Source organism: Saccopteryx bilineata, chromosome 4, assembly GCF_036850765.1.
Source record: "Saccopteryx bilineata isolate mSacBil1 chromosome 4, mSacBil1_pri_phased_curated, whole genome shotgun sequence".
NCBI classification, from domain to species: Eukaryota; Metazoa; Chordata; class Mammalia; order Chiroptera; family Emballonuridae; genus Saccopteryx; species Saccopteryx bilineata.
This window is the reverse complement of record NC_089493.1, coordinates 163,788,607-163,802,089: the sequence shown is the minus strand read 5'-3', so window position 1 is coordinate 163,802,089 and position 13,483 is coordinate 163,788,607. Positions and strand designations below refer to the sequence as shown.

The 13,483-nt window shown below is 43.1% G+C and overlaps 1 long non-coding RNA gene across 1 annotated transcript; it reads right to left on the bottom strand.

The window, feature by feature from the left end:
• Positions 1–4,989: 4,989 nt before the first annotated feature.
• On the bottom strand, positions 4,990–8,580 carry LOC136333444 (uncharacterized). The gene is made up of 2 exons (XR_010731034.1): positions 8,462–8,580; positions 4,990–6,496 (listed from the first exon to the last, which is right to left on the bottom strand). It is a non-coding gene; the product is annotated as an uncharacterized lncRNA (long non-coding RNA).
• Positions 8,581–13,483: the final 4,903 nt, after the last annotated feature.

The window sequence follows — 13,483 nt, the reverse complement described above, 5'->3', positions numbered from 1 at the left end:
TTTTGATCTCCTGTTTGTGAGGGGTGAGACTCTGAGATTTAGCTTTGATAATATAACATGCATCATACTTTCCAATTCCCTGACCTAGAGTCACTCAGGTAAAACATGGGATTTGGAAAGGCTGGTATAATGAAATAATTAGCATGTCACCAAGGACAAGTCTGGTTCTGAGGGTTTTGGGTTTTTTCCTCTTAGAGCCCCATCTTTTGTTTGGAATGTTAAAAGGCTAGACTTCGATCTAGCATGGAAACGGGCTACTCTTTCCTGGTTGCTTTCAGTTCCAAGTAGCTTTATTAATATAAGTCTAGTAGTAAATCCTAAGGTACAAGTTTAGTGGCTCGGTAATATTAGGTACCAAGTCTTTCCATATTTTTGCTTTCATCCTCAGTGTCTTGTCTTGTCCTTAATTCTGATGTAGTTCTAATTACCAAGTGTTGACAACTTCAGAAGCTTAAAGGTGACTGCATCTTTCTTGTATCTCAGTTAAGGGTTGAGACTTAGTCCCCAAAAGTCTTCCAACAGACTTTCCCCTCATGTCATGGATTACTGTTGTATGCAGTGCCTCAGAGAATCTTAAGAACATGGGGCTCAGATCCCATCAGAGGTAATGCCTCCTTTTATTTTGTGGTGAAAGTATAAATGAAATTCATATATTATATACTTTAAAAATCAACACAAGGCTCTAATGTGAAGGACATTGTTTACATGATAATTACATTCCTGGAAAATTGTTCATTAACACCCATGTAACTACTTCTTGAGAGTCATAAAAAATAAATTCTAGGCTCAAGTTCTCAGCCACGTGAACAAGTGGGAACTTTGTGGGATGTGAAGTAATTCTTTATGAAGGATTGTTTTGTGCTGTGTTGTTGAAACGTTTAGCGTTGGCCCTTGTCCACTAAATACCTCTAATATCTCTTTTTTTTTTTTTTTAATTTTTATTTATTTGTTCATTTTAGAGAGGAGAGGGAGAGACATAGAGAAAGAAGAGACAGAGAGAGGGAAGGGGGGGAAGAGCTGGAAGCATCAACTCCCACATGTGCCCTGACCAGGCAAGCCCAGGGTTTCGAACCGGCAAACTCAGCATCTCCAGGTCAACGCTCTATCCACTGCGCCACCACAGGTCAGGCCCTCTAATATCTCTTAATCACTGTGATAATTAAGCCCTTCAAGGATTTCCAAAGCACCCTAAATAAGAACTATTGGCTTATATGATTCAAGATCTGTCCTTGGAAGAGTACCCAAACATCCCCTGAACAATATGGGGTTCTATTAGGAAGGAAGGAGAGTCTAGAGCAGCTTGGATAGGTGCCCACAACTGTCAAGCTTCCCAAAGTGCAGTAAATGCAGCAGTATTCCAGTTAGAGACCAATAAAACTCATATTGGTGCAGCCTTGAAAAACAGATTTTTATTCAGATACAGTCTCCCTTTTATGACAAGTGCTTGAATATTGAATAGGTCCCAAAAGAAACCTTGTAATGAACAAATCTTAGCTGCCTTCAAAGTACATCCAGGACCATCATCTCCAAAGCTACAACTCAGTGTAAGTTACTACTTTGGATTATTACAAGTACTTTCCCAGAACTTAAAATGACCTTGCTTCTGCTTTCCCACAGCACTTAGCAGTCAGAGGCCTAATAGGCTTCATGTGATCAGGCTCCTCACTGCCTCTTTCTTCCTACCCTCCAACTATTTTACTTTGTAGTCTCTGCTCTCCCTTGCTGGAAAGGCCCCCCACCTTTCACTTGGCCCACCTCACCTTTTTTCATAAGGTTTCATAGAGTGCCCCATTTCCTCAAGTCCCTGCCATTGCATCTTTTACCCTTCTCTGCTCTTTTCCTTGGCAATTACCACCTATTTGTTTCTCCTTCCCCCACCACTATGGTCTGAATTTCTGTGTCCCCCATTCCCATATCCATATGTTGAAATCCTAACCTCTGCCTGGCCTATGGTGGTACAGTATATAAAGCATCAACCTGGAATGCTGAGGTTATGGTTCAAAACCCTGAGCTTTGCCTGGTCAAGGCACATAAGCAACTGATGAACTAAAGTGAATCAACTCACTTCCCCCGCCCAACTCCTACCTCTCTAAAATCAATAGAAATTTAAAAAATAAAACCAATAAATAAATTTTTAAAAATTAAAAGAAGGCTCCAGAGATCCCTTATTCCCTTCAACCATGTGCTTTTTGTCAAATTAGTGAATCTTTCTCACTATCCAAAACTGGGTAGATTAAAGTTCCTTTGTTTTTGACAGAGAGAGGGACGGATAGGGGCAGACACAGGAAGGGGGAGATAAGAAGCATCAATTCTTTGTTGCGGCTCCTTAGTTCATTGACTGCTTTGTGATATGTGCCTTGATGGGTGTGGGGACTACAGCAGAGCAAGTGACCCCTTGCTCAAGCCAGTGACCTTGGACTCAAGCCAGCAACCTTTGCAATCAAACCAGTGACCCCACACTTAAGCTGGTGAGCCCATGCTCAGGCCAGGGACCTCAGGGTTTCAAACCTGGGTCTTCTGCATCCCAGTCCGATACTATCCATTGCATCAGTGCCTGGTCAGGCAGATTCCTTTGTTTTTTAAGTTTATGTCTAAGTTATCTGCCAAGATGTGCTAGAGGCAACTTACAACAAACTAAAACTTAGTTGGTAAAATATAAAAATTATTAATTAGGAAAAACTGATAGTAATGTGACCTCAAGTTTTGGGGGCTGGGCAGGATAGGAATAACTAGAATAAATTTGCAATCACCTTTTGTACTTTCTAGGTAGAGTCCAATTCTATTGCTGACTCATTCTAAACTTACATTGCTATTTACCCAGGCAGAATTAACGTTTTCCTCAACTTTTTTTTAAAATGACGGACAGACAAGAAGGGACAGAGATGAGAAGCATCAGTTCTTCGCTACGGCACCTCAGTTGTTCGTTCATTGAATGCTTTCTCATATGTGCCTTGACTGGGGTGTTACAGCAGAGCAAGTGACCCCGTGCTCAAGCCAGCGGCCTTTGGGCTCAAACGAGCAGCCATGGGGTCATGTCTGTGATCCAACACTCGAGCCAGCGATCCTGCACTCAAGTTGGTGAGCCCACACTCTAGCCGATGAGCCTGTGCTCAAGCTGGCAACCTCAGGGTTTCAAACCTGGGCCTTCTGCGTCCCAGTCCAATGCTATATCCACTGCACCACTGCCTAGTCAGGATTTCCTCAACTTTTTATTTTGAAATTTTCAAACCTCTTAGAAAATATGTAAGAATACTATAGTGAACACATAAATACCTAACAGCTTTCAATTACATTTGGCCATATTTGCACTTTCTTGTGTTCTTTGTGTTTTGTTTTCTGAACACGATGACACTTCAACCTAAGTATTTCAGCACACATCTTAACAGAACCTTCTCCCACAACTATTAAAATCAGGAAATTTAACACTGATATAATACTGTTAAATAATATGTAGTCCATATTAAAATTTCCCCAGTTGTCTCAGCCTCTATTTTTCATCTAGGATCAAATCAAAGATCACACATGGTATTTAGTTATATCTCCTTTTATCTAATAGTTCCTTTGCCTTTTTTCTTTTCATGACTGACATTTTTTAATGATATAGGCCATTTGTTTTGCAGAATAGCCCTTTGTTTGGATTCACATAAAGATTTCCTTGTGTTCAGAGTTGTGTGTGTATATATATCTATATATTAGTAGAAGTAATACTACATAGGTATTGTGTCTTTTGATGCATCAATTACCAGGGAGAATAAGATATCAGTTCTGTTTTTTGCTCCATATTCTTCATTATAAAGAATCCTTTAGGCCCTGGCCTGTTGGCTCAGTGGTAGAGTGTCGGCCTAGCGTGCAGGAGTCCCGGGTTTGATTTCCGGCTAGGGCACAAAGGAGAAACGCCCATCTGCTTCTCCACCTCTCCCCCTCTCCTTCCTCTCTGTCTCTCTCTTCCCCTCCCGCAGCCAAGGCTCCATTGGAGCAAAGTTGGCCTGGCGCTGAGGATGGCTTCATGGCCTCTGCCTCAGGTGCTAGAATGGCTCTGGTCGCAACAGAGCATCGCCCCCTGGTGGGCATGCCGGGTGGATCCCGGTCAGGCGCATGCAGGAGTCTGTCTGACTGCCTCCCTGTTTCCAACTTCAGAAAAATACAAAAAAAAAAGGTGGCTTAATTTTAAGTATAACATTTATACTAGAGATTTTATCTATAGCAACAAGGAGCAATAAAGATAAAAACAAGTTTTTACAGATGGTACATGACAAATGGGAAGAGACAACCAAATTTTGGGAATAAGCTGCTTCAAGCAGACTCTTCACTATTCAGATTATCACTGCAACTGCATTCTCCAGCCCAGCCCTAAGGCTGCCTTGTAAGGGCACTGTTTCCTCCTTGTCTTCTAATATCGGAAGAACAATGAAATGAGTGAAAAGCCTAGATAGAGGTGTTATAGGGTGACCTACATTCAACTTGTGAATAGCATGAAAGAAGTAATTTAGCAATCACAGAACCACTGAAACAGCCATTTTAATAGGTCAAAAACTGAATATCAGCAATTTCATATGGTTAAGCCAAATAGAATACATCATCAAATCCACCTACAGCAGCAAGTCAGGAAGCAAACATATCTTCACATTAAAGAGGACGCTGCAGCTGAACCAGCCTTTAATACACTTCTCATGAAAAGGGATATTTTACAGCTTCATGTTTATTGTGAAATATCCCCTAAATTTTGTGACTAGTATAATTACAAGCTTCAACTCTGAGACCAGGAAACAAGGAAATAAAATGTTCCACTTTAAATCACAGCTCTTAAACAGGTTCTTGTAGCACCTAACCCAGAATGTGGAGATTTAAGAGTGGTTGTGGGGGATGGGCAGTCCATGAACGACCTCAGGAGGTCTATAAACCGCTGATTCTAAAATGCAAGATGGTCAATATTAATTTTTCTAGGAAACCAGTCCATTGAATTCTTAAAGGAATCTGACCAAAAAAGGGTTAAGAACCATCGATCGATTTATTAGTTTTTAGAGGATGGGGGCTGGAGAGAAAGAGGAAGAAGCAGGAAGCATCAACTTATACTAGTTGCTTCCTGTATGTGCTGATGATCATTATCTAGATCTCTAATTTTATTAAAGTCTATATTAGTCTACTTCTATCATCATTTGTCAGTTGGAATACCTTTATAGTGAGAAACTTCCCTTCATAGTAAGTACATACGGTAGTTACCGTCAAGTACAGTGCATACAGGAAAGGCTTTATTAGGTACTTGTTTTCAGAATGAGTTAGTCTGGGTCAGGGGTCCCCAAACTTTTGTTGCGACGCCTTAGTTGTTCATTAATTGCTTTCTCATATGTGCCTTGCCCACGGGTCTTCAGCAGACCGAGTAACCCCTTGCTCGAGCCAGAGACCTTGGGTTCAAGCTGGTGAGCTTTTGCTCAAACCAGATGAGCCCGCGCTCAAGCTGGCGACCTTGGGGTCTTGAACCTGGGTCCTCCGCATTCCAGTCCGGGGCTCTCTCCACTGCGCCACCGACTGGTCAGGCTGGTGCCCCAACTTTTTACACAGGGGGCCAGTTCACTGTCCCTCAGACCATTGGTGGGCTGGACTATAAAAAAAACTGAACAAATCCCTAGGCACACTGCACATATCTTATTTTAAAGTAAAAAAACAAAACGGAAGTAGTACTGTACATGAGCCTTACCAAATACAGTACTCCATCCTCTCACTGACCACCAATGAAAGAGGTGCCCCTTCCAGAAGTGCGGCAGGGGCTGGATAAATGGCCTCGGGGGGCCGCATGCGGCCTGCAGGCCGTAGTTTGGGGACCCCTGGTCTGGGTAATAATTTTTTGGATTGACGCCAAAAACAAAGGCAACAAAAGCAAAAATAAACAAATGGGACTACATCAAACTAAAAAGCTGTACAGCAAAGCAAACCAACAAAATGAAAAGGCAACCTATGGAATGGAAGAAAACATTTGCAAATCATATCTGATAAGGGGTTAATATCCAAACTATAAAGAACATACACAACAACAATAAATAATGCAATCAAAAATGGTCAACAGGTACATGAAAAGATGCTCAAAATGACTGTCAGGAAAATGCAAATCAAAACTACAATGGGATGCCACCTCACACCTGTTAGAATGGCTATTACAAAACATGACAAGAAATTAAAAGTGTTGGCCCTGGCCGGTTGGCTCAGCGGTGGAGCGTCGGCCTGGCGTGCGGGGGACCCGTTTTCGATTCCTGGCCAGGGCATATAGGAGAGGCACCCATTTGCTTCTCCACCCCCCCCCCTCTGTCTCTCTCTTCCCCTCCCGCAGCCGGGGCTCCATTGGAGCGAGGATGGCCTGGGCGCTGAGGATGGCTCCTTGGCCTCTGCCCTGGGCGCTGGAGTGGCTCTGGTCGCGGCAGAGTGACACCCCTGGTGGGTGTGCCAGGTGGATCCTGGTCAGGCGCATGCGGGAGTCTGTCTGACTGTCTCTCCCTGTTTCCAGCTTTGGAAAGGGAAGGAAGGAAGGAAGGAGGAAGGGAGGGAGGGAGGGATGGAGGGAGGAAGGAAGGAAGGAGAAAAAAAATTAAAAGTGTTAGCAAGAATGTGGAGAAAAGGGAACTTACTCAGTGTTGGTAGAATTATAAATTGTCACAGCCACTATGAAAAAGTTTGGATTTCCTCCAAAAATTAGATATAAAACTACCATGTGATCCATCCAGCAGTTCCACTTCTGGGTATTGATCCAAAGAAAACAAAAACAATAATTCAAAAAGATATGTCCCTGGCCTGACCTGTGGTGGCACAGTAGATAGGGCCTCGACCTGGAATGCTAAGGTTTGCAGGTTCGAAATCACGGGCTTTCATGATCAAGGCATATACAGGTAAGCAACTACAATGAGTTGATGCTTCCCACTTCTCCCCCATCTTTCTCTTTCTCTCAAAAAAAAAAAAAATTTTTTTTAAGGCCCTGGCCAGTTTGCTCAGTGGTAGAGCGTCGGCCTGGTGTGCAGGAGTCCCAGGTTCGATTCCTGGCCAGGGCACACAGGAGAAGCGCCCATTTGCTTCTCCACCCCTCCCCCTCTCCTTCCTCTCTCTCTCTCTCTCTTGCCCTCCCGCAGCCAAGGCTCCACTGGAGCAAAGTTGGCCCGGGCGCTGAGGATGGCTCTGTGGCCTCTGCCTCAGGCGCTGGAATGGCTCTGGTTGCAAGAGAGCGATGCCCCAGATGGGCCTAGAGCATCGCCCCTTGGTGGGCGTGCCAGGTGGATCCCGGTCGGGCGCATGCGGGAGTCTGTCTGACTGCCTCCCTGTTTCCAGCTTCGGAAAAATGAAAAGAAAAATTTTTTAATAAAAAATAAAATCAAGAAAAAAAAATATCTTCAAGCCTGACCAGGCAGTGGTGCAGTGGATAGAGCACTGGACTGGGATGCAGAAGACCTAGGTTTGAAATCCCAAGGTTGCCGGCTTGAGCGCGGGCTCACCAGCTTGAGCACGGGATCATAGACATGACCCCATGGTTACTGGCTTGAGCCCAAGGTCAATGGCTTGAGTAAGGGGTCACTTGCTCTGCTGTAGCCCCCTCGGGTCAAGGCACATATGAAAAAGCAATCAGTGAACAACTAAGGAGCTGCAATGAAGACTTGATGCTTCTCGCCCTGGCCGGTTGGCTCAGTGGTAGAGCGTTGGCCTGGAGTGCAGAAGTCCCGGGTTCGATTCTCGGCCAGGGCACACAGGAGAAGCGCCCATCTGCTTCTCCACCCCTCCCCCTCTCCTTCCTCTCTGTCTCTCTCTTCCCCTCCTGCAGCCGAGGCTCCATTGGAGCAAAGATGGCCCAGGCGCTGGGGATGGCTCCTTGGCCTCTGCCCCAGGCGCTAGAGTGGCTCTGGTCACAACAGAGCGATGCCCTGGAGGGGCAGAGCATCGCCCCCTGGTGGGCGTGCCGGGTGGGTCCCGGTCGGGCGCATGTGGGAGTCTGTCTGATTGTCTCTCCCCGTTTCTAGCTTCAGAAAAATACAAAAAAAAAAAAAAAAAGCCTTGATGCTTCTCATTTCTCTTCCTTCTTGTCTGTCCCTATCTGTCTCTGTCTCTGTCACACACACAAAAAAAATCTTCAAAACAAAACCCAATGTTTATCAGGGTAGTAAAATTGCTGATATATATTTTAAAAAGACCCCAGCAGCCCAATATTTTCCTTTCTTAACTGGTATAATAAGGTGCTTCAGGCTCATCTTGTTCATTTCTACCTCAGTCCTGATACTTCTTTTATACCGTCATCTATTTGTTTAACTTTCCTGTATTTTCCTCTGAAAAAGACTAAGTTTAAGGACTGTATACTACATCTAAAAATTTTCAACATTTTATCCCAGTGCTAAAAAGAAAAATGATACACAATAAATATGGAATTGAACGAAAAGACTAGATATGTTTAGGTATTCTGTAAGTGTCTCAAGAGTAAAATAAGAAAAGGTACCTCTGAAAACATTAAGCACTTGCCTGACCAGGCGGTGGCGCAGTGGATAGAGCGTCAGACTGGGATGCAGAGGATCCAGGTTCGAGACCGCAAGGTCGCCAGCTTGAGCGCGGGCTCATCTGCTTTGAACAAAAGCCCGCTTGAACCCACGGTTGCTGGCTCGAGCAAGGGGTTACTCGGTCTGCTGAAGACCCGGGGTCAAGGCACATATGAGAAAGCAATCAATGAACAACTAAGGTGTCGTAACGCGCAATGAAAAACTAATGATTGATGCTTCTCATCTCTCTCCGTTCCTGTCTGTCTGTCCCTGTCTACACTTCTCTCTGTCCCTGTCAAAAAACAAAAACAAAAAACATTAAACACTTACTTTCTCCCCAAGTAGTCTAAAGACATGGCTCAATCTCACCCTGCTAATTATTCTTTCATGTCATAGGAAGACTGACTGTAGCTAGTGAGGGCTCCCTAAAACAAAGAGTTCTTAAAAAAAAGAAAAAATAATAATCTTTTTAACAAGTCTACAAATTGGTATAATGTTTGGTCATACAGGGAGGAAACTGCTGTCATTTCTTAGTAGTAACTCCCCCTCCCACTGAAGGGTTACATTTCACCAGTGGGTGTCCACAGGAAAGGAAATGCTACCTTACATTTGCCTACTTCTTTTTTTTTAAATGATTTTAGAGAGAGAAACACTGATTTGTTGTTCTACTTATTCATGCGTTCATTGGTTGATTTGTGTATGGTGCCCTGACCAGGGATCGAGCCCACAACCCTGGCATATCAGGACAATGCTCTAATCAACTGAGCTACCCCGCTAGGGCCTACACTTGCCTACTTCAAGTCCCTTTCACATACATTACACTCCATAGTTAAGCAATGTTTTATGTCAATTTACACACATCTTAAATCCTTTGAGTTTTATACTGTACTACTAAAGCTTACTTACCATAACATTTCTCTATGTAAGGACAGAATCTACAGAATGCATTCCTCAAATTCATTATGCTTAAGTATAGCCGAGAACTTCAAGACAGACTAGACATTCCTGTATTGATCTTCATCTACTTCATGAAGTTGTTAGCACTTTAGAGGTAGTCTAATCCAGAGATTTATTTATTTATTTAATGATTTTAGATTGAGAGGACAGGAGAGAGAAGCATCGATCTGTTTCATGTGCCCTGTCCAGTGATCGAACCAGCAACCTTTGTGTATCAGGACAGTGCTCCAACCAATCAAGCTATCCAGCCACAGCTAATCCAAAGACTTTTCAAATTACTTTTTATTTGTATAGGCACAAAATCTTTTTCTTTTTTTTTTAAACAAAATCTTACATGGAACTCTTTGATTGATGGATCAGGGGCAGGGAAAACCCACACATAACTATAAAGGTAACTAAGAAAAAGTCATTTATTCTACTAATATAGTTAGGGTATAAAAATACCCAATATTTTAAACTCTGACTCTGGAAAAATCCAAATTTCTAACAAGTAACACACCAGCCAGTGAAGCAGGAAAAACATCCCAAAGACCTATTTTGCTGGCTCTTTCCACTATGAGAAAAAAAAAGTATCCCTAGGAATTATACTTTGGATCTGCTCTACTTTTAGTATTTCAACTTTATTTTCTGCAGAATGATGAAGTTGTTTCACAGGTCCTAGCGGACAGAACTAGGAGAAACTAAAAATACAACATCCAATTATGACATGATGATACATGCTTGCTATAAATGGTACTAGTCACTTTATGCAAGTAATGTAATCCAACAATACTCCCACAAAATAGGCAGCATCTTCATTTTACAGATACGAAAACTTGAGATTCTGTGAGATTTAAGAAGTTGAACTGCCCAAGGTAAGAAGCAGAGTCTGCATTCAACCTTACGGCTGCCTAGATCGAGAGGTCTTTACTTTATAACTGCATCAAATTCCAGAAGAGTCAAGCGTATTTAACAGTCCTTATCAAACCTTCCACAACCATTCCTCCCATTTTTTTTCATCTCGGCTCCTCTTGAACTGGCCACCACATTAGCAATCAACTATCTCTGTACCTAACAGCACTGTATTCTCAAACTGCTACTGGTGTTTTTAACATCAAAAACAATCTATCCCCGCCTGACCAGGCAGTGGCACAGTGGATAGAGCGTTGGACTGGGATGCCAAGGACCCAGGTTTGAGACCCCGAGGTCGCCAGCTTGAGTGCAGGCTCATCCGGTTTGAGCAAAAGCTCACCAGCTTGGATCCAAGGTAGCTGGCTCGAGCAAAGGGTTACTCCGTCTGCTGTAGCCCCACGGTCAAGGCACATATGAGAAAGCAATCAATGAACAACTAAGGTGTCACAATGCGCAACGAAAAACTAATGATTGATGCTTCTCATCTCTTTCCGTTCCTGTCTGTCTGTCCCTGTCTATCCCTCTCTGACTCTCTGTCTCTGTAAAAAAACAAAACAAAAACAAAACAATCTATCCCTCTTTTCTCTCCACCCATACCAACTAGGAATGTCATCTATACCCAAAGCAATATTTAAGTTTATTACCTGCCCTGGCCAGTTAGCTGGCATATCATCCAGATACACCAAGGTTTCAGGTTCATGTGCAGGAGTCAACCAGTGAATGCATAGTTGTGTGCAACAACAAACCAATGTTTCTTTTTTTCTTTTACCTTTCCTCTCTAAAAAAAAATAATTTTTTTTTAAGTTTATTACCTAACATTAGAGCTAGGAAAGAAATTCTAATGCCAACAAGTACAAATCATTTTCCAGAGAAGGGCAACCAGAAGTTACTTATTCCATTCTCACCATACAGCATTTAGAAAAAATTTTTATTACCCTATCACAGGATGTTCCTTCTACACACAGAATGGTCATGGTCCCATTTAAAAAGGCTTGTCTTTGCTGAAATAAATAGCATCTCTTTTCTGTTCCTCCCAAATTTCTTCTGCTAAGGATCCATGTCAACCTTTGCCTCTGACACACTGATTTCCAATACTAAATTTGGAAACTGTAAATTTGCAGCAAATTGGGGTTACAGTTAAACTACCTGAGTCTAGACTATTCTAAGAAACAAGTTGCATATCTTGGTAATCAACAAGTTTGAAGGATTCAAAGGTTGAGAAACAGCAATTCTCTCCAGACTATCACCCTGTTTGCTTCTTCTGCATGAATCACACAGAAAAGCAAGCTTGGAAGTTAGTCTACAAAGCCTGTGAAGCCATCCACTATGGACAAGAAACAACACTATAAGCATAAACATAAAAATGAGCAGGAGGCCCCAGCCAGTTAGGTCAGTCGGTTAGAGTGTCATCCCAACGCCAAGGTTGTGGGTTCAATCCCCGGTCCGGGCACATACAGGAAGCAACCGATAAATGCACAACTAAGTGGAACAAGAAATGAATGCTTGTCTCTCTCTCTCCTTTCTCTCGAAAATCAACTAATAAATAATAATCAATTTTTAAAAAGTTATGTAGTGAGTGAACATATGCCAAAAATTACAAAATAGAACCTTAAGTGGAGATTCCAGCCTGGGAATGCATTTGCTGGGGGAGAAGACTTGCCCTACAGGAAGTCTGTGTCCCTACCCCATGGAAATACTGCTGCTGCATGATTAAATGCACTGAACATTGAGTCTGGAAACCATAAACAAAATTTGTGGTTACGAACAAATACCTGTCACCTTTCTTTGCCTCAGTTTCCCGATCTGTGAAATGCAGGTAACACCACTCGCCCCATAGTGTGAAGAGTTACAATAACATGCAAAAAAAAGATTCAAAGCCCACACAAATGCAATCGCCTTACTGACATCACCATTTTTCATGTCTCATAAGCAATCTCAAATAGGCCTAAGATGAAGTTTTCAGTCATCTTCCAAAACCTGCTCATTTTTCACATCTCAGTAAATGTAACTCTATCAGTACCCTGGGAGCCATTCTTGCTCTTCCTCCGCATCTAACCCATCATCCAATCCTATCCAGGCTAAGCCCCACACATCACTCACTTCTTTCTGCACGTCATCTCCCTATTCTAAGCTACATTGATGTCACATAAATTACTGGAGCAACCAGAATGATCTTTAGTCTTCCAATTCTGCTCTCTCCAATTCAAGCAAATCCATCTCCTTAAAAACATAACTGTATCTTCACGTCACCTCCCCATCTCTACACCCTTTATTAAGCTGTGCATTGTTCTTAAGAGAAAGCGGCTAAACTCTTACACCTAGCATCCCAGGTTTTACCCGATACCCTGCCTCCTCCTCACGCCATTCTCTCCAATCCGGACTTTGCTGCAGCACGCTGACTTTTTGTAGTTCCTCAAATGTGTTATGCTTCTTCCTAACAAACTCCAGCTTATCCTTTGGGTCTCATTCCGAAGTTAGGCACTTTTTCATTGTACTCTCACAGCGGTCTGAACTACTCGTAGTTATTTGATTACATAAAAGTAGTATAAAAGCAAAAACGGTGATTAAATCAACTAAACTGAAAGCTCCACGAAGGTAGGCACTGTTATCTGGTTCACCTCAGCATCCTCAGGAAACCCGGGTTTGCCCAAATCTGGGGCCGAATATTTGAATGTTCCAGAAGACAAAGTAGCTAACTAAAAATCCTTACTCGGAAAGAAAAAAGTTCTAACTTACATAGCTCTCCATATTACTTCAACACTCTTGCCACTTGCACTCTAAACAGATCAGACTAAACCTTAGGATCGGACACCCTTGGTCTCAAACTTCAAATAGCTCTGTCCCCCACCCGAACACTGAGGCAAGAAGGAACGTGCCTTTTTTGCCCCTGCAGGTGGCGGGGTTGCGAAGCACCCGGCCGAAGTTTCCTCATCCGGATACCCTGGCTGAGAGTCAGAACACTAAACCCAGCAATAGTGACGCACGAAAGCCAGAACACTTCGTCAGCTGTGAAGCCGCGAAGGGCTTCTCTGAGGCTTCTCAGGCGCAATTCAAACGCCGCGTCCGGGCCCGAGCGCCTACCCGCTCGTCGCAAACCTTCAGAAGTCTATTCGATTCAAAGAGGTGGGGCAGTGCCT